The sequence below is a fragment of the Meleagris gallopavo genome, chromosome 3 (assembly GCF_000146605.3).
Source record: "Meleagris gallopavo isolate NT-WF06-2002-E0010 breed Aviagen turkey brand Nicholas breeding stock chromosome 3, Turkey_5.1, whole genome shotgun sequence".
Taxonomy (NCBI): Eukaryota; Metazoa; Chordata; class Aves; order Galliformes; family Phasianidae; genus Meleagris; species Meleagris gallopavo.
This window is the reverse complement of record NC_015013.2, coordinates 22,641,452-22,660,552: the sequence shown is the minus strand read 5'-3', so window position 1 is coordinate 22,660,552 and position 19,101 is coordinate 22,641,452. Positions and strand designations below refer to the sequence as shown.

At 38.4% G+C, this 19,101-nt stretch overlaps 1 non-coding gene across 11 annotated transcripts in view; it reads left to right on the top strand.

Moving 5' to 3' along the window:
• The window catches only part of LOC100550383, a 145,749-nt gene that overhangs the window by 26,744 nt on the left and 99,904 nt on the right, over positions 1 to 19,101 (top strand). The window lies entirely within an intron of this gene.

Genomic DNA, 19,101 nt, shown 5'->3' with positions numbered 1-19,101 from the left:
TGCACATGTTATGATTGGAGTGGGAAATGGCAGCAATAATCTTCAAATGGCCTTTGATTTTTCATCTTTATTCAACAGTCTGAGGTGAGAGAACTTCCTACTTAGCTCTTATTTTATTAGGCCTCTTGGACAACTTTTCATGGTTACAAAGTTTCTTATAGATAATGCTGCTTTCTGCTCAATAAACTCTTTCTCCACTCCTTCTAACAGTTCTTTAAAATTTATTTTAAAATAAGTAAAACTTTCCTTTTCTAGTCATGCTGCTGGACTGTGAAGTAAATACGTGTAGAAATATTCAAGCCAGAAGCCACAGAACACACAAGTATTCTTCTTTTACACACATTAGATGCACACTGTTTACATTTGAATGAAAGAATAGAACTTTACAAATATCTTAGCTTAAAACCTGTCTCTTAACTCCATATTTATGTCCTGGAAATATTGGTCAACATCTACTCACTATTAAAAAGTTAAATTAGTCGCTTCTGGATTTTCTTTTTGTAATAACTCTTCCTATCTTACAGAGCAGTATATTTTGTAGAACTCAAGCTGTGTTATCATAATGTTTTACCATATGACTGCAACCTTTTAAGTTGTCATTCACTAGAGGTGAATAAAAAGAAGTATAATAAATCCCAGATGTACACACAGTTGAAACACTGCCGTTCAGCTTAGAGTGAGCTGTTTTACCTGTAAGAATAAAAATTCTAAATACCCAGTCTTTGTTGCACATGATAGGCATTGGTAAAGTTAGGCAGTGCATAAACCCTAAGCATAAGACTGTAAGTGTTCTTCTCTTGGCTTACATGGAAGTAACGAGTCAAAGTTTTGGTGAAAATCTTTTTTTTTTTTTTAGTTAAGACAACTTAACTGACATTGGGAATCAACAATGTTTTTTTCTGTATTGGGGCTTCCATGTAAATGCATAAAACAAAATTTTACAGAAAGTATATCTCTACTTCTTATGAAAGGAGATAATCTGTAAATAGTGTGTTTTTAAAAGCACTTCTTTTCCTTGGGATACTAAAGAATAACTTATTTGTGTAGCATTTACTTGACTATGTGATGGTTTCTTCAGTTCCTGTTGCTGTTTGGGAAGAAATTTTGAATCTACAGAAACAGTACTTAGCACATTCACAAATTACATTTATCAGCACTGAAGCCTAAAGGAAAGTCAGTTTAATTGCAATAGATTTCTAGTTCAGAATGACAAATTGCAGAAGGTTGGTGCAATGTAATAGCTTCTTGTAGAATAAGTGTCTTTCTGATTCATTTGAGATATTTCATATTTTTAGCTTTGAGAATAGAGAAACAGGTTTTTATTTAGCCAAAATTTATTGCATTGAATAAGACACAGGGTTCTATTATAGCTGATTCACAGATGATAGTGTATCAGACTGGGATTTCAAATGTGGTAACCTGTGTTTTTCTTCGTTTGGTACTGGAATACAGTTGATAGTCACATAAACAAGAGCACAGGAGTATCTGTTTATCACTGTCTACTTGATAATATTGGTCTACTTTGCCTTCTGCTTATCAGCCTCTATACCAGAAAAGGCAACTTCAGTACTGGAATTCCTTTAGCCACATAGACTGATACCACCGGTTGAACTGAAAAAACAAACAAACAAACAAACAAAACAAAAAAAACAAAAAACAGCACTTATTTTGAAAAGAAAAACAAATATTTTATAAATTGATTTAAATAGGGGTAGAGGAATCTCGAGATCTGCTCTGCAATCACAGCATAGGATGAAGAGCACTTCATTACTTGAATAGCTGCTTTGTAATCTGCAGCTGATCAAATCTATGTAGCCTTAACATGAGCTGTGCATCAATACCTCTTCTACATACCTGTGCTCTTCATTTGCTTGCAAATAGTGGAAAGCATGTCAAGCACAGGTGAATATTTCAGGATACTGTTGTCAAGCTTTGAATTGAAATTTATCTAATTGAGAGTTAATGGGGCTAATCAATGGGACCCAAATCCCCAATACACCCCATTAACTCAATTTCTCACTCTTGGTGCAGGATTGTGCTCTGATAAGGTGAGTGGCAAGTGAGCTGGAAAAGCAGTGATTTAGCCTTGCTGACATGAGACTTGTTAATCAAAATAATGGTGAACTCCACTAAAGGAAGGGCATGGCAGTAAATCACAATTCCTTGTACTACTCTTTTCTGTCTAGAATCATCTGAATACTGACCCCTTGTGTAAAAAAAGCACTGTTAAAGGGATAACAATGATGATTGAAGTTTCCCACTTTTCCAGGGGATTGCAAACTACTTCTATAAGAACATTTCTATTTTCGTGAAAGTGTTATGTATCAGGTTTCAGGGGGCACAAATAGAAACTAATGGCCCTGACAAGCGTTACCTGGGGCCTCTACCACATCCCCTACCTATGGCTTATTTGAAATCCAGGCTTAGACCTTGTGCTTCCCTTGTTGCTGGGGAATCTAGGTAGGGTCAGCAAGCTCTGGTAGTGCTCTTGGGACCCTGAGATCATGAATTTGCCTGAATCTTGCTTTTGATTTTTTGTCAAATGTTATGGGTTTGATGTTAGTGATTATGAAGTTGGTTTCTCTCAGGCGCCAGAGGAGAGTATTGTTGGTTTGAAACAATTTACTAAGAAGTATAACTCTGGGGCCCAGGATCCTTTATCTATTTATTTATTTATTTATTTATTTAATTATTCATTCTGATAGCAGTATTTAACTACTTAGGTTTATTTTCTTTGGATTCAATTTCCAGTATTTCCATTAAGAATTAAAAATTTTCCTGTTGGAAGGTTACAATAGTACTGAAAGCCACATGTGATGGCCTTACTTTCAGTTTATGGTTGGGACAGAAATGCTGTCAATTTGGAATCATATTAGAAGGCTGGTGTAGGAATTAACACTAGAAAGATTAAAAAAAAAAAAAAGGAGAATATCAGTGTGACAAAAACAGAAGTCTCTGAGTTTGCTTACATTAGTTATGCACATTGCTTTTCCACAACTATGTCCAGCCTAAATGCTAATGGTGAGAGCTAATGAAATCTTTGCAAGTAGGTTATGATAAGGTCTGAACCTGACCATACTAAACTATGACCTCTGTTTGTCTTGTAATACCAGTCAAGGTGTTGACTATGATTTTAAGTGCAATTAAAAATGTGAAACGTGAATCTTGTGGCCAGTGTTCTTCCTTCCCTGCCATGCTAGCTCCAACAGTTGTGTTCAGCTAGAATGGGCTTGCTGGCTCAGGTGAATTTTCAAGTAAGCTGAGAACAGGACATTTTCAAGAAGTACTCAAACTCCCCAAAAGAAAATGAGAAAGGATCAAAATATTCAAAACAGTTTGAATCCACATGTTTTCCAGGGCTTGTTTTGATAGCTGGAATGAAGCAGTTTTCTGTGGTTGGAATCCAGTTTGGGAGGATGTAGGAAAAATGAGGAGAAATGCAAATCTGACTACAATTCCTGAAGCTAAGTATTCAGGAGGCTAGTCTCTTTTCATATAGTTAGGAATCCACTCACTTTCACTGAGACTTTTAATTAGAGTACCACAGCATCAGTACTGGATCTTCACTAGGACTCTCACATTGATCAGTTCATCAAGACAGAAGAGCAACTTTGTCAGCTAATGGGAGTGTGGGTAGTGCCATTCAGAGAGAACTTTCTCACCTGCATAGCAGTTTTGGGGAGGTATTCTGAGAAAGTAAGTTTCTGGTGTTTTAACTTACTTTTGTAGATGCTACTATAGAGTTGTACTCAGAAATGCTACCCATCATCTCCTTACTTTTCAGTTCTGCAATAGCCAGTCATGAAAAGGAGTTAAAAAAAAAACAAAACACCTTGAAAAAACTCAGTAAAAATAGCTCTGTGAATCTCCATTTCTGAAGTGAGAAGGAGAGAAAACAGACAGATGCACTTTGTTGACCCTTCATTCTCTTCCCCCACACTCTCCTCCCACAACAGCTTAGATCATTAAGCTCCTGTATAATTAAAACTTGGTCCAAGTCACGCTAATTCTGTTTACTGGCCACAGTGAAGGATATAAATACCTAATCACTTCCTTACACAGAGGCTGCTTCCTGCTGGTGGTTTGCAGTTGCAAGAACTTGGTCCCTCAGTGAGCTCTGTACAGCTGCTCACCCTGAATGTGCCCTGCTACAAAGTACTCTCCTGCCACAGTGCATTTATTTCCAGATTTCTTCCTCCTGTGTTTTCCAAAGGGAATGATGTCACTTTTTATAAACAGAAGACAGAAAGGCTATTGTTAATGCGTGTAATACCTGGAATTAAATTTATGGAATGAAATTAAAAGTGGAGGAAGAGACTGTCTTTTGAGAGTTTGCTGTTCTAATGGGCAGCTGAAGCCACAACATTGAAAGGCCTCACAAGTCCTGAGCATGTGTACTGAAGCTATAGCAATGGTTCATTGATGGCAGTGTATTTAACACACAGTGCTTTCTGTTCCATGTGGGTTGCCAAAGGCCCATTGATAATCTCTGAAGCATACAGGAGTTAAAATGATGCCTGCAATAAAATTTCACAGGCAAGTTAGTTCCATGAGGCACAACTCTCTACAAGGAGAGAATACATGAGATAGGGAAAGTGCGGGAGAATAGTCTTTCTAATTTGCATCATAATGGTGTTGTGAAGATGTCATAAGTAGCAGGCTTGAAATAATTACTTGCTCCTGAGCTTTGATAGAACTGATTTGGCTCATACTTTTATTTTTTGGGGGAGTGGAGGGGATAATGTGGTGTGGAGGTGAGCAGAAGATGGGCAACAATATACGAAGTTACAAAATCGTACAGGTTGAAAGGGACCTCTGGAGACCAGCGAGGCCAATTCGCTGCCAAAGCAGGTTTTCTAAAGTAGGTTGCACAGGAAAGCATCCAGGTGGGTTTTGAATATCTCCAGAGAAGGAAGGAGACTCCACAACCAATCTGGGCTGCCTGTTCCAGTGCTCTGTCACCCTCACAGTAAAAAAGGTTCTCCCTTGTGTTTGTATGGAACTTCCTGTGTTCCAGTTTGTGCTTGTTGCCCCTTCTGTTACTGGACACCACTGAAGACAGCTTTACTCCATTCACATGATATCTGCTCTTTAGATGCATTTAAGTGCTGATAACATCACCTCTCAGGATTCTCCAGGCTTAACAGTCCCAGATCCAGTTGTACAATGTACTTTGAGCTGTGTCTGGAGGAGGTCTCAAAATTAAATGGCTGGTTTTCTCAAGACACCAAGCACACAGAGCTATTATTGTTGCCTGCCTTGGGCTCAGTGACTCTAAGTAATCAGTCTGTGATCTCTTGCTTCTTCTGTGAAAGCAGAAGGGGAAGAATCACAAATGAAGTGAGGCCAAACAGAAGCACTTCATTCAGTTCCAGTACTTCACTATTGCTGTCTTTTCCCTCTCATAATTTTTGACATGTAATTAAATAAGATTTGATTGTATTTTCCTGAAGGCTTACATATGTAGCTGGGTGGAGTGCGTGGTGGTAAAAGATATTAGTTACATGAACATCGGCTTTAAGGTCCTTTAGTGAAAACATGAAAGATATAGTGACTTAACAAGTGTCCAAGCAACACTCAGTATGACTCAATCTGCATAAATCCTGTCAAGATGTGCAGAGGCTTGCTCTGCTTTTGTTGTTGGAGTCTGCCTTCTCTTGAGATTTTTAATACTTCCATAAACTATGTTGAGTTGAGGGCTAATAGTTGTGTACCTAACTTGTGACATTTGACATGTACTGATGCTCCCACTTACCCTATTGTAGAAGCATTGTACTTCTAGTTTTAATTTCATGGACAGTTAATGATGACAGTAACTTTAAAGTAATAGCGATAGTCATAACGCCTTAGAATTTAAAAAAAAATTGTCTCTCAGATACAAGCTAGAGAGAGTTCACTTGAACCAAACTTGTTTTAAGTAGAAGTAATTTCACAGATGTGAATTCAAAACATGCCCGCTTTGACTTTATCCATTTTCTGCAACAGACTGATGCTGACCTAAATGTCCTTCTGGATTTAATTGAGGGCTTACATTGCTTTGTCTTAGGAGTAATGATTGAAGTGGATTTATCTGACTTTGGATCACTTAGCATTACAATTAGCTTGCCTTGTTCTCCTGTTTTCTGCACCACTGCAGACCTCCCCATGTTTCTATGTTCTGTTCATCTTCTTCTATAAAGCCACCAAAAAGCTGTTGTGATTTTTTCCTCCCACCTTGTGGGGGCAGAAATGCAGTAGATTGCTCTGTGGGTGGCTTTTTCCTTATTACATGCAGATTTTTAAAAGAGGCAAAGAAAAGAAGTGGGCATGAGTTTTGTGCTGGATTTTTTAAAAATATATCTCCTACACAGTGAATATTTCTTCCTCCCTGACTACCTCATTCCTCTCCCCAAGAGATGCCCATAAAGTCAGAAGGGAAGAATGATTTGCTCCAACTTTCATCCTGAAGCTGCAGATGGTCTGTTAAAATCAGGTGGCTGATCTCTAGTGTGACTAAAGTATTACCTTCCTCAGATTTCATCTCAACAAACCTTCCATCATCTTTTAATTGGCCTTCTCCACATACTGAATCATTGTGTATAACAGTAATGCTCTGTCAACAAAGAGCTGTGTGTCATCCAAGTATTACTGATACTTAAGGAAGTGATATCTGGCTAATCTAACTGAGTATTTAAAATTAGAAAATGTGTTTACACGGTGCCATGGTCTCAAAGTTAGAGACACAGTTCATGATCATAAGGAAGACTTTAAGCCCTTCCTTTACATTACTATAGGATGATGTTGCCTGTCTGATAGGAAAGGGAAAAAGATACCATTAAAAAAAAAAAAAGCTACAAACACCTCTGAGAAAGACGATGAGAATTCCCACACAGAGTCAACTTTATTGCCAATCCTTCTTCACTTTTAAAACATGTATTAGATATTAAAGTACTCAGAAAATTCTATGTGGAATCCACACATTTGAAGCAGAACTCTTGATTCAACCTTAGGCATGGTGTCATGATTCTTATCTCTGTAATTAATCATTGTACTACAACTGTCTGTGTAATGACAGTAATTTGCCTCCTTGGTGTTTTTTTCTTATTTCAGAACCTTCAGGTTATTTCACTCTGCATTTAATTGTCTTAATGCGGTACTTAATGGCAACAGGAGAAAACTGCTCTTGTATGAATAATAAGATTTTGCAAGCCACAAAGAATGAGAAAGGAAGAGTGAGAAATTATTTTTTGATCTTTTTTTCTTTTAATTCATGCTTTCATTACATTGAAGACATCATGCACAACCTATAAAATGAGGGACAAATGCTGTTTCTGGGTTCTGAACTCCCCAAATGTTCTGGGAGGTTCACAATCAAATGCAGTAACTTCATGGAGACTTCCTGAGATGATGTGGAGTTTTGTGGGCTGAAAGGGGACAAACAATACCTCTCTCTCCTTCTAATTAACTTCTGTGGTAATTTAGAGTATGCTGAAAACTGTTTGGAAAAGGGGCTGTGATTGTAGAGCTAGTTTTCAAAAAGCTAATTTTGTTTTAACTGTAGTTCTTAGCAAGAGTTTATGCTGAATGTGTTGCCTGGAGTCGCAGCGTAAGGAGTTTACTGGCATGTTTATTTGCATATTTTACTTTTTGATTGTGAAGTCAGGATTTTATATGCTGTAACAGAGGTCAATGTAAGTTATGAATCTGCAGATTTCATGAGTACTTTGTGCAACATACATGGTTGCAAGTGCCACTATCCATATGGATTAGGCTAGTGTGATTATTATCGGATTGAAAGCCTATCACAGTTATTGCAATAATCTTTGCTCTATTTTGCTTGCCAAGGCTGGACGATTTACCTTGCAGGTCAATAAATAACTCTTAACTAACTTCTGTACTCCATATTATCTAATCTACAGATCTTTTCTATTCCAGTTGTTCAAGTCAAACAAACAAAAAAATCGAAGTGAGTGAGGAAAAAAATCTGCCCAATTCAGTGAATAATTGAAGACAGAGTTAGGTTCAGAGAAAGGTGCTTGAATGTGGAGAATAATTAGGGGGAGAGGAAATGGCAGCTGCATAAATAATTGATAAATTCTCTACAGCAGTCCCTTTGTTGTTGAGTCTGAGGGAGATAAGGGAGCAGTGCTTTTCCTCTATCTCTCATGTGGACTGAACTGTAGGCAGCTGCCTGTGTAACTGTGACACAAGCAATGAAATCACAGCTGCTATGGGGAAGATAGTGCTTGGCTTATCTATCTTTTGGAGGACATGTAATGTGCGCTAGTTCTGTTGCAATGCAGAGAGTGTGTATCTTCAACATATTTCTTTAGGCAAGCTTATCTTTCACCTGCATGCTACAAGTAAAGTGTAGTGTGGAATCACATTCTAAATGTTGTCTACACCACTCCTACTTGGGAAGACAGAGCTTATTTCTCTTCACAGGTCAGCAGTCAATACAGTGCAGCAGTTACTTCAGTCAATACTTCTGTTGCAGGATTTTCCTTATGTTTGCCAAAATAATGATGCTGAGATATTGCTACATCTCAACATATCTGAGACTGACTGCATAGCTAGGATCCAAGAAACAATGGTTTCCACACTGCCACTCAAAAAAATCGTGCAACCATACTGTCAAAAACTATTGTCTTCAATTCTAATTATAGTTTTTATTAGGGTATCTTGTATGCTTACTGCATACAAGGAAGAGCTATTTTTTCTGCAAGATCTTCTGTGTGAAACTCTGCTAGACCCTTGTTTTTTCAACAATGCAGAGAAGTAAAATCAAACCCAACAGTAGATTGAAAAAAAAAACAACCAAAGGAATGAAAAACACAGCACAATAACTAGTAAGTGATGCGGTAGCATGTCAATGCTGACTACTGCAATTAATTATGCTTTCTTTTACGTACATCATTTATTCTGGAGTGTTACTATTACCTTCAATTTCAACTGCACTTTTGCCAGTACTACGTCAGAGTACACATGAAGATGTCTTTGATGCTATAATATATAATATTTATATAATATATAATATAATAATATAATATATAATATTTAAACAATACATTGAAAGCCAGCATCACTGTTGTAACATCCATTGTTAGTTACTTGCAACAGATTACATAGAGGAGATGTCATTAACATCTCTAGACATGCACTAGAGGTAACTTTTTGTATGACTTTCTTTATCCCTTGGTGATAAATACAAGAAAGGAGCGCTCTGATTAGAGAGGAAAAATAAAAGTCAGCCTCTAAAATGCTGTCTTCTTTTTATTTATCTGAAAGAAACAGGAATTAAACTCTTGTGTCAAAGCTTTTTTATTGTTTTATTTATGTAGAAACATTCAACTTCCAGAGCAAACTGAAGAGAGCACAGTACTTCTTATCCTTCAACATACTTAAGAAGTGGTCAGGGGTTCAGAGCTGTTTAATAATGCTTGAGCATACTTGACATTAAGTAGTTTGATACTCAGGCTATTGACCAGTAGCAGCTCTACAGAAAACTTACATTTTTAATTGTTTTGCTGCTCATAGCATCGTGTTCAGGGTGTAATAAGTAAAGGAAACTGAAGAGTTGCCAAAGAATCTTGCAGTACTGAAAAACTATTAAAATTCCATGTAGGCAGGTATAAAGTTCAACTGATGGGTGAATGGAATAACTCCCATCTTATTCCCACCACACTGCGCATCTTCTTACACTTCTGAGGGATAGGCCTTGGAAGTAGTTATAGCCAGCTTTATTACTGTCAGCTCAGTAAATGTCAGAGACCAGAACAGGCAGCACTGAACCACTGAATAAATGAACAATAAGCATATATCTTGAGTCAGCAGATGTGCAAGTTGCATTGCTTTCTTCACCAGTGCCTAACGGACCCAGTCACAGTGTCAATTAAGAAGTCATTCCAAACCTTCACTGTTTCCTGTATACCAAGAAAATAGCTTCAGATCTTTGACTGCAGCCTCTTTGTCTTACTGGAGTAGCCAATCTCACCAAGAAATAAAGGTGTTTGGTGAGGTTCTAAGTTAAATTCATGCAATCTGCTGTACAGGAATATGTGAATGCTGTTCCTTTTCCCAAGAATTTAGGTATATTTAGTAGCAACTGTGAATTTAAATGTCAGACTACCTGTTGCCTGACTAGCGAGTATTTATCTTCAAAGCTCTGTACACTACTGCAGCAACCTTCCTCTGAGGATGCAGCAGTAGATGTAGTCTACAGCTCACTGGCTCAACAACATAGGGGAACTAATCTTTTTAGCTTGGCATTAGATAAAAACAGTGCACATAAAATATGTCTCAGTATTCATCAAATGGTCAAGGAACTTAACATGTTTCTCTGAGTGACAATGACTGACATTTCTGTAAAGTAGATATTTCACAAATGCTTTCTGCCAAGACTTTCATGCCTACAGAGGAGGATGAGATGTTAGATGTGCCAGTTTTCTCACAGAGGGGGGACAGCGGTAAATGTGAGTGAAAATCTTAATAAGTTGCTGTGGAATGAGTTTGAGTCCCCCAGTTAAATACCATAAATATCAAGTTAGTGTTTTTATGATTTTTACCTTTAAAAATATGTTTAACTCATTTTTTCTTTGCAATTCAAAACAAGTGGAAAAACTCTGTGTCATAAAAATAAACGTTATTTTTGATGGTTCCTGAGTATGGAAAAATGTTTGTAATTGACAAAAAATAGTTCTGTGCTACTATGCAAAAATAAATTCCAGCACAGGCAAAACAAAGTCATGAGTCACTTTTCTTTAGGCTTAGATTTCTTGCTGGACTGCCATTTTCAAATCGAGGAAGTAATGCCCTTAATGATTAAGTTTTGTTGGTGAAGGAAATAATCCACGTACAGGTTGTATTTTTGTGGTAATAAGGTGTGAAAAGCAGTGCTGAAGCTTTGAAAGGCATATTTTTCATTGGTCTTAGTAAAAGACTGCCATCCCCACTAGGGTGATGGTACTGTCCTTCAAGGAGAGAGGTGTACTAGGAGATTTCTTTTCTAGTCAAGATGCCAGAGGATTGTCTGCCCTTCTCTTCTCCCCACATTCTAGACTCTTCTAAGTACAAACTCACTGTGACCTTAGTTCTACATTCATTTTCTTCATTTTGTACTGTGTCTGGGCCTGGACAAGCACAAGAAAGACAAGGAGCTGTTGGAATGGGTCCAGAAGAAGGACGTGAGGATGATCAGAGGTGGATGGAACGCCTCTCCTATGAAGAAGTGCTGAGGCAGTTGGGCTTGTTCAGCCTGGAGAAGAGAAGGCTCCAGGGAAACCTCCTTGAAGCTTTCCAGTACTTGAAAGGAGCTTATAAACTGAGGGGGGGACTGACTTTTTGTGTGGTATGATAGTGATAGGACAAGGCAGAATGGCTTTCAAATAGATGAGATAAACTTACATTAGGTGTTAGGAAGAATTTTTTTACTCAGAAAGCAGTGAGGCCCTGGCACAGTTGCCCAGAGAGGCTGTGGATGTCTCATCCCTGGAGGCACTAAAGGCCAGATTGGATGGGGCCCTGGGCAGCCTGACCTGGTGGGTGGCAGTGCTGCCCATGGCACAGGGTAGGGACTCGATGGTCATTATATCTCCTCCAACCTAAGCCATTCTATAATTTTCCCACCCCACCTAGAGCTTTAGAAATACTTCCACAACCCATCAAACTCTTTTTTAAAAAGATGGTTGTTTTTCTGTTCTCTCTCAGTATCTCTGAACCTTTGTTTTCTGCATATTAAAGCAACAACATTGTAGTCTTATATAATCCAGAGGAGACTTCTCTAATTCCTTTGATCCTCTCCAGAAATCAGAAAAGAAAAAATTAAGTTCTTAAACATCCTTCTTTTACCCTTCTGCCACTTGTTTGCAGCTTTTTATAGCCCCACTCATCACCTCACCTGGGCCTTTCAGCACACTCTCTTTCAGCTGCATTGGTGCTCTTTAATCTTTTCTTACAGGAAATCTGCTCTGTCAGGTGTTTTTCTTTCTTTGTTTGTTTTAAACTGTAAAAGTAGTACTATCCAATTTCTGCTATAATCACAAACCCAGGATTGTTTGAAGTTTGTACAGGACATCATAGGTAACTTTCTGGATGCTCCTAAGCCTTTGTGTTACAGGGTTGATCACTGGGAGGCAAAAAAGAAAAAGCTTTCCTAGGTGCTCTTTTTTGCATCTGGTTTTTGGGGATGGTACAGCCAAGCATCTGCAGTCTTGAAATAGCCATGTGTTAGAAAGTACTGTGGTGGCTGCCTTTCCAGCTGGACTGTATGAAATATCTGTAATGATTCTTACTGCTCTTGTGGCATAATACTTAGAAGCTATGATTTCTGCCTTCCTCTGGCGTATCCTAAACTTCCAGATTTTGAACCGTCTGAAGGAGGCTTTTATTTGGAAAGATAAGTATAGGCCAGTCAAACCTAGCTGAAAAAAAACTAGTTCTAAATATATATTTGATAGACAAAAAGAAAAACCAGTGCTTTGGTTTAGTATCGTGATGAAAAGGAACTACGAAGTATACTTGAACTGCCAAAATTGGGCTTTTGAGACCTTTATGGGAAAGCCCTGAATCTTGGTTAAAGGCATTAATTCTCAGGAGCAAATGAGTTACTAGTGAGCATTGCAAGCAGAGCAGATATTCATACAGTCTTTACCAATGAAAAGTAAGGAGTTAGAAATGTATCCAGACAGAGTCATGTTTAACTAAAAATTAATCCTTTTCCTATAGAAATTGCTGTATAAGTTTAGCATTATTTGCTTAGTCTCTATCTTGAAATAAAAACATAGGAAGAGGGAGAAGAAAAGGGTATTACTAACTTCTCAGAAACTCAAAAGGAACTTTGAAAATGGCATTTGTATCAACTACTTTAAAATGCCTTTGACCTCCAAAAGAGGCCCCACACTGCAGGACTATGGTTCCCTTATCCAAAAGAATTTAGTTCATGTAAACAGTTCTTGGTGGAGCCCTGAAGGCACTAATGGCTTAGGCCAGCCTCACCTGGGGCCACCTCCAGCCAATGGCCAAGGAGCCACATTGCAACTTGGCCCAATGCCCTTGCTTGTTGCCTGAGAAACTCCACAGCAGCACCTCTCTGTTGTGACTGTGCCTGGTTGTGGGCACCACTGATCCTGACCTGTGAACTGCTGTCCTTGCCTAGCTTTGGCCTGTTCCTCTGGAGGTACCTGGTGCCTGGAGCTAGGGCTGTCTCCCGCCTGCCCTGCTTCCTGACTGGGATAATTGGATGGCCCTTGGGAGCCCACACTGCTCTGGCTCGAGGCAGCAGCCAGCCTTGTAGACCTCAAAATACTTCTTCAAAAGTGAGCAAAGAAAATGTTTGTTGAAGCCTACCAGCATTCCAATAGCAAACATGTTTGGTGGTGGTGAGTCAAAATTCACATCCTGCATAGCTAACAATATTCCTTTGCTCATGTTGATATGTGTGTAGTAAATAATGAGCTGTATACTAAATTAAAAAAAAAGGTGATGTACAGAATGAAGTTAATAATAGATTAGACTCACTGTGTTTGTTGTACGTATACTAAGATAGAAAAGTTCATAGAAGCAAAATCTAGAGATGGCTAGCTCCAGTGAGTTCATAGATATTTGAGGCTCTAAGCTTCTTTAGATTGTTGGTGAGAGCTGCTGGACAGTTGAGCTGTAAAGATCACAAAAAATACTCGGTGCAGAAGGCAGGATGTGAGTTATGCCTGCCTTTCTCTGGAGCTTCAGCGTGGGAGGTCTGTCTGTGAGTTAAATCACCTTTATCCTCACAGAACAGGCTGAGAGAGCTGGGGCTGCTCAGCCTGGAGAAGAGAATACTCTAGGGAGACCTGAGAGCAGTCTTTCTGTATCTAAAGGGAGGCTGTAAGGAAGAAGGGAACAGACTCTTTAGTGGGATCTGTTGTGATAGAACAAGGGGAAATTATTTCAAAATAAAGGAGAGGAGATTTAGATCAGATTTAAGAAACATTAATTTTTTTTTTTATAGTAATGGTAGTGCAGGTTGCCCAGAGAGGTGGCGGATGTCCTGGAGACATTCAAAGTCAAGCTGGGAAGTGCTCCGTAAGAACTTAAATCAGGGGAAAAATATGACAGTTATCCTGTTCCATGAAGCAGATATTGAAAACAGGCACTATTTAGAACTGAAGTGCAGATGTTTAAGGCCCTTGCTCCTTTAAAGACTCAGAGCTACAACTTCTGAGTGAAAAGAGGAGGACGCATTTTTTTCCCCTTGCAGTTTGTGTGACCATACTCATTTGATGGGGTTTGTTTAGCCGAGTTACTGAATGACTGAAATGAGTGTGAGGACTATTTTACAGCTACTTCAGAGGGGAGTCTTCTTTTAGAGAACCACGTTAACCCTTTGGTTAAGGGGTTTGAATGTAACCTCAGTTTGGGATGTTCATAGTTTGGCCTTGTTCATGCTTTCAGAGACAATGACTACTCAGAAGTGCATTGTAGAAGTCTCTGAACTCTCAAGATTAGCTAAGGTAGTGGAAAGAAAAACAGTTACTCTTTGTAATGATCACTGTTTGGAGAGAAAAGCTTAAGTAAGTTCTTATGATGTTTTTATTGTTGTGTTGTACTAGCCCTTCCATGAAATTTAACTGGCATTTACCTTCTTCATTCTTTTAATTCTCTTTGGCCCTACCCTTTTGCCAATTTGTTGAAAACAACTTGTTTCAAATTAGCATTAGTTCAGCATTTAAATTAATCTGTATGAATATAAGTTACTGTCTCTGGCAGTTATTAGAGCTAAAATGTCTAATATGCTGGTATAGCACATGTGTGTAGTATTATTCTAATGTTACTCTGCAGGCAGCATCTCTCCCCCTTCAATTTTGTTTTTTGTGATTTTCATCCTCATATTTTATCATGTATCACCAATATGACTTATGAAACAATTTAATCACCTCAATTTTTTATTTTCCAGCAGTTACTGTCACGATCCAAAATAAGCAGTAATAGTAAAATATCACTTTGAATGGGCTAGTTCCATGGATTACTTTTCCTATTCTTAAATACTGTTTTCCATTTTTTCCTTCTTTGAGTAATTGACTTCCAGAAAAAAAAGGTTGACTTTTGCTTTGTTCATTCTGTTGCCATTTTTTTTTTTTAATGAGCCTACATAAAGCACTAATTGAGTAAAAAACATTCTGCTTTGCAAACAACCAGTGTGACCAATGCTAGTCATTTCTTGTTTTTTTCCAGAATTTTATTTGGCAAGCAGAATGAGTGTATGTGGGAGGAAAGAAAATGAATTAAAGTTGGGGAAATGCAAGATGGAACTTGATAGGGTGTGTCCTCAGATGTGTGCACATGTGTCACACTTGCAAACTAGATAATTGCATATTTAGTTTCCAGTCTGCATACATGTGTGGGAGCAAATGTAAGGTTTGTCTGCCATAAGGGAGATACATACACTGAAGGCATCATTTGTAGTCTGTTTTGAACCTAGTGCTCTGGAAGAACTTACACTGTGGTATGTCACTATGGTGACTCAGAAATTCAGTCTGATTTATGTCTGTCTAGTAAAGACTGTTAATAATAGTGATGTTAAGTATGTTCTGAGGTATATTAGCATCAATTAAGCATGAATACATTGCTGTCTCTTGGGGGCCTGTCACCCTCAAGTCCAAGTAAAGCCTGGCTATCAGCAGCCTTGTTCCACTATATCTTAACTACCACTACATTCTGGATACTATTTGTGTCCTTCTTGTGGAAAAATACCCCTAGTACTATGTTTTTCTGGTTGGTACTGCCACTTGGATAGCTTGAAATAAAACTTGGAATAAGAGGGAGATAAAGAGGGCACGTACAGGTCAACATTTAGTGACAGTGAGATGCAGCAAGACAATGAGGTTTTCTTGTAAACAGTTTATGTTAGTAGTTAAGAAAGATAAATTTAATGCTAGTTTTCATGTTTCTATTCTGTATCACCAGCCTCCCACCTGATGATGATCATCTTCCATTTGGGCTCCTTCTGATTATAACTATGAAAAATATGCTATTTCTGAAATGCCAATAAATATGCCTGCTTACTTGTCCTGAAAAACAACTCCCTGAAATTACCATTGTGGTAACTACACATAATGAATGATAGAGTTAGTGGTGAAAAGTTTCACCATCATAACAACAATTTTAAAATACAGAATTTTAAAATAAGCACTGTTTGCACTTTGTATAACGTGTTTTTGAAGCATGTGCAAAGCAAGTTAAAACCTTCTATTTTCTTTTTTTTTTTGCCATGAAAATTAGTGATATGGATGCTTACTGGAATAATATCTGTGGGTTTGGGGTTGTTTGTTTGTTTGCCTATTGAGTATATTTACTTCACTTCAACAGCAAGGAAGTTTGAAGTTAGCATCTTATATCTCTGAGTGCCAGCCTTTGAAATTAGCTTAGGAGTCAGTATCTTTGAGCCCTATAGAAAGGTTGTTCTTGTCAGAAATGCAGCCACTGTTAACTGTGTGTTAACCTTCTCTTGCTTTTTATTCTAGAGCTGAATTCAGATGTACTGCTCATAGAACTTAGTGAGCCACAAGTGTTGTCTTCCATATCTGAAACCGAAGTTTGAGCATTTTACTCTAGAACACAAACATCTTTCATTGTCAGTTTTGAAAATAACCTGATGAAACCATAAGGTAACACTTTAATTTTCCTCTGAGGGCTATGAAATCTTTGAAAAACTAGAGAACATACAAAACTGTAGTTTTGAAATGGCTAACTTTCTGAAGGGATTCTCAAACTGTCCCTAGTGCAGGTATGTCTCTTGTCGACTGCTGCATGTTTGCTGGCTTTAGTATACATCCTAAAGGGCTCTTGCCATGGGCTGGGTCCCTTTTCAGACTGATCTTTCTCTAGGGCTCCGCAGCATAAGGGCTTAGGCCCTTCTCCTTCAGAATTAAACTCACTGGGAAAATCTCAAGTCTTACAGATGTTTCGTTTCCCGTTGGAAGTAATGGGCTGCAAGAGGCTGTTGTGGGAGTTTTTATTGGAGTAACTATTAAGCAGTTCAAGAAAGATACAAGAATTTGGGCCCAAGGCCTGCCTGTTTTTCTATGGTAATTCTAGGATGCGTGTTCAGTTTTGTGCTGTGCCCCTACTGTCAACCAGAACAAGGATCCTTTTCCCCAGAAGCACATGCAGCCTGTGCTTCCTGCCATAGTGTTCTACAGCTTTGAGAACCTGCCAAAGCTGGATGAAGATAACTGCTTGAAGTGTCTGCTAGTCCTTCTTGGTTCCTCTTCAAACTGTTTTTCTTCCACTTCTAAGAAGGTGTTCTCACTTTTGTAGCAGCCCAGTGGTAAAATTCAACTAATCTGGTTTCTTTAGGTTTTGAAGTCATACTATCAGCATGAATTGATTTCTCATTTAGCCAAAAGCTGCCTGTGCCATTTTCTCTGGTGTTGCTGAGGTACAGCAGTAACTTTTTGAGGTATTGTGGGGTGCAAAGCTACCTAAACGAATTGAACTACCTCAACTGTGTGGTGCTCAAGTGATCCTGTGCAGGTGTGGCTATGTTGCTCTATGCTGATGCATTGCATTTGAACTTGTAGGAAACTGATCCTTCTGGGTTCAGGAATGATCTTGTGGCTGGGTAGTTGTGCTTTTCAGCTGGGAGAGAGAAAGGAGGTAAGAAGATGAAGCAGGCAGCTTCTCCACTGAAGCAGTCATTCTGGAAAGAAACCCGAGAGACAGATTTTAGGCTAAGCATCCTGTTCTGTACACACATCTGTAGTTAAACTCCTTTAGTATTTGTTTCAAATGTGGAAGATTTGAATATAATTTGCTTAGATCTTGTGGATTTTTATAAGAATAGATTCTGTGACTTTTGGAAAATTGGGCTTTGATGCTTCGTGCTTTGATGCTTCTTGCAATCTTCAATGCCTTATCTTTTTACTGGCTTATTTCCATAACTAAAATCTGTTCTTCCAGTGGCTCAAAATTTTATAGTCTGTGCTCTGGACTGAGCATTAGTGGCCTTTCATGCAAGTCCCCAGCACTCTTGAAATAGTCTCCATTTTAAAATGAACCCACTTCTTTGCCTGTCTTCTTAAATTCACCATAAATTCACATGAAAATAACAAAACAGTAATTGTGAGTCTGTTTGTAGTTGTAGGTGTTTACATGTGACTTGAATATGTTAGTGTACACACATATATGTATGTATATAAATCTTTCAGGGGGTAGGTGTGTAATTTTTCTTTTTGTACATTTGAAGGCTTGAGTTTTACAGCAAATTCAGCTCCTTATTCAGTCTTAATAGTTTTTATTCTGCATAGTGCTGGGTTTTTTGAGACAGCAAAGAGGAGAGGAACCTGTCACTTGTCTACATGAGCTCAGCTCTGAGAAGCTTGAATCAGTCAAGAGACGACATTTCATTAGCCCAATAAAATTTTTGTTCTCTCATTATTTTCCTCCAACCCCCTTGTCTTTCTTGCCCTGAGATACTGCTGACTGGTGTCTTCCATTATACGTCAGTCTTCTGCTTTTTCTGTTTTCCCTCCATGTCAAAGCATTGTCTTGCCTTGGCATATGACTGTTACTCAGTCTGGTCTACACTCTGGCTTCCATCTTTTAAATTTCCTTAAAGAGATGTGCATTCCTTCATGCAAACTGTTCACAATTCATCTGAAAGCTTCCTACATGTTTGGATTGTGATGTTCAAGTTTGTCATCCTGTACAGCATTTCCTATAGTATAAAGCTGCTTTCCCTGACTCCTGAGAAGAGAGAAACTTAGAACTCAGCTATTTAACGTGTAAAACAATACACAGACCAAGAACAGCCACTTGATGCTTTTTTTCTGCAAATCTGGAGAGTCAGTTGGGCTGGGACAGCATCCTCTTTCTTAGACTTGGAGCTGTATCTAGGAAATCTTGCTCTAGCCCTTGTTAGTGGCATCTGCATTGGAATCAGATCTCTTTGCTACAAAAACAATATCCCACTTTCTCTTTTCTGTTTAAAGGTGATTTTTTTCCCCTATGACAGAATTTTCCATTCTGTTGTTCTCCTTAAAACCTTTTAATAGTTGCTGAAAGTTTACTCTAATCTCTGTTTCTTGCTCCTGATGAAAGATAGGAAGAAACCTGGCCAGCAGATGAAAGAGCCAGGGGAATAAACAT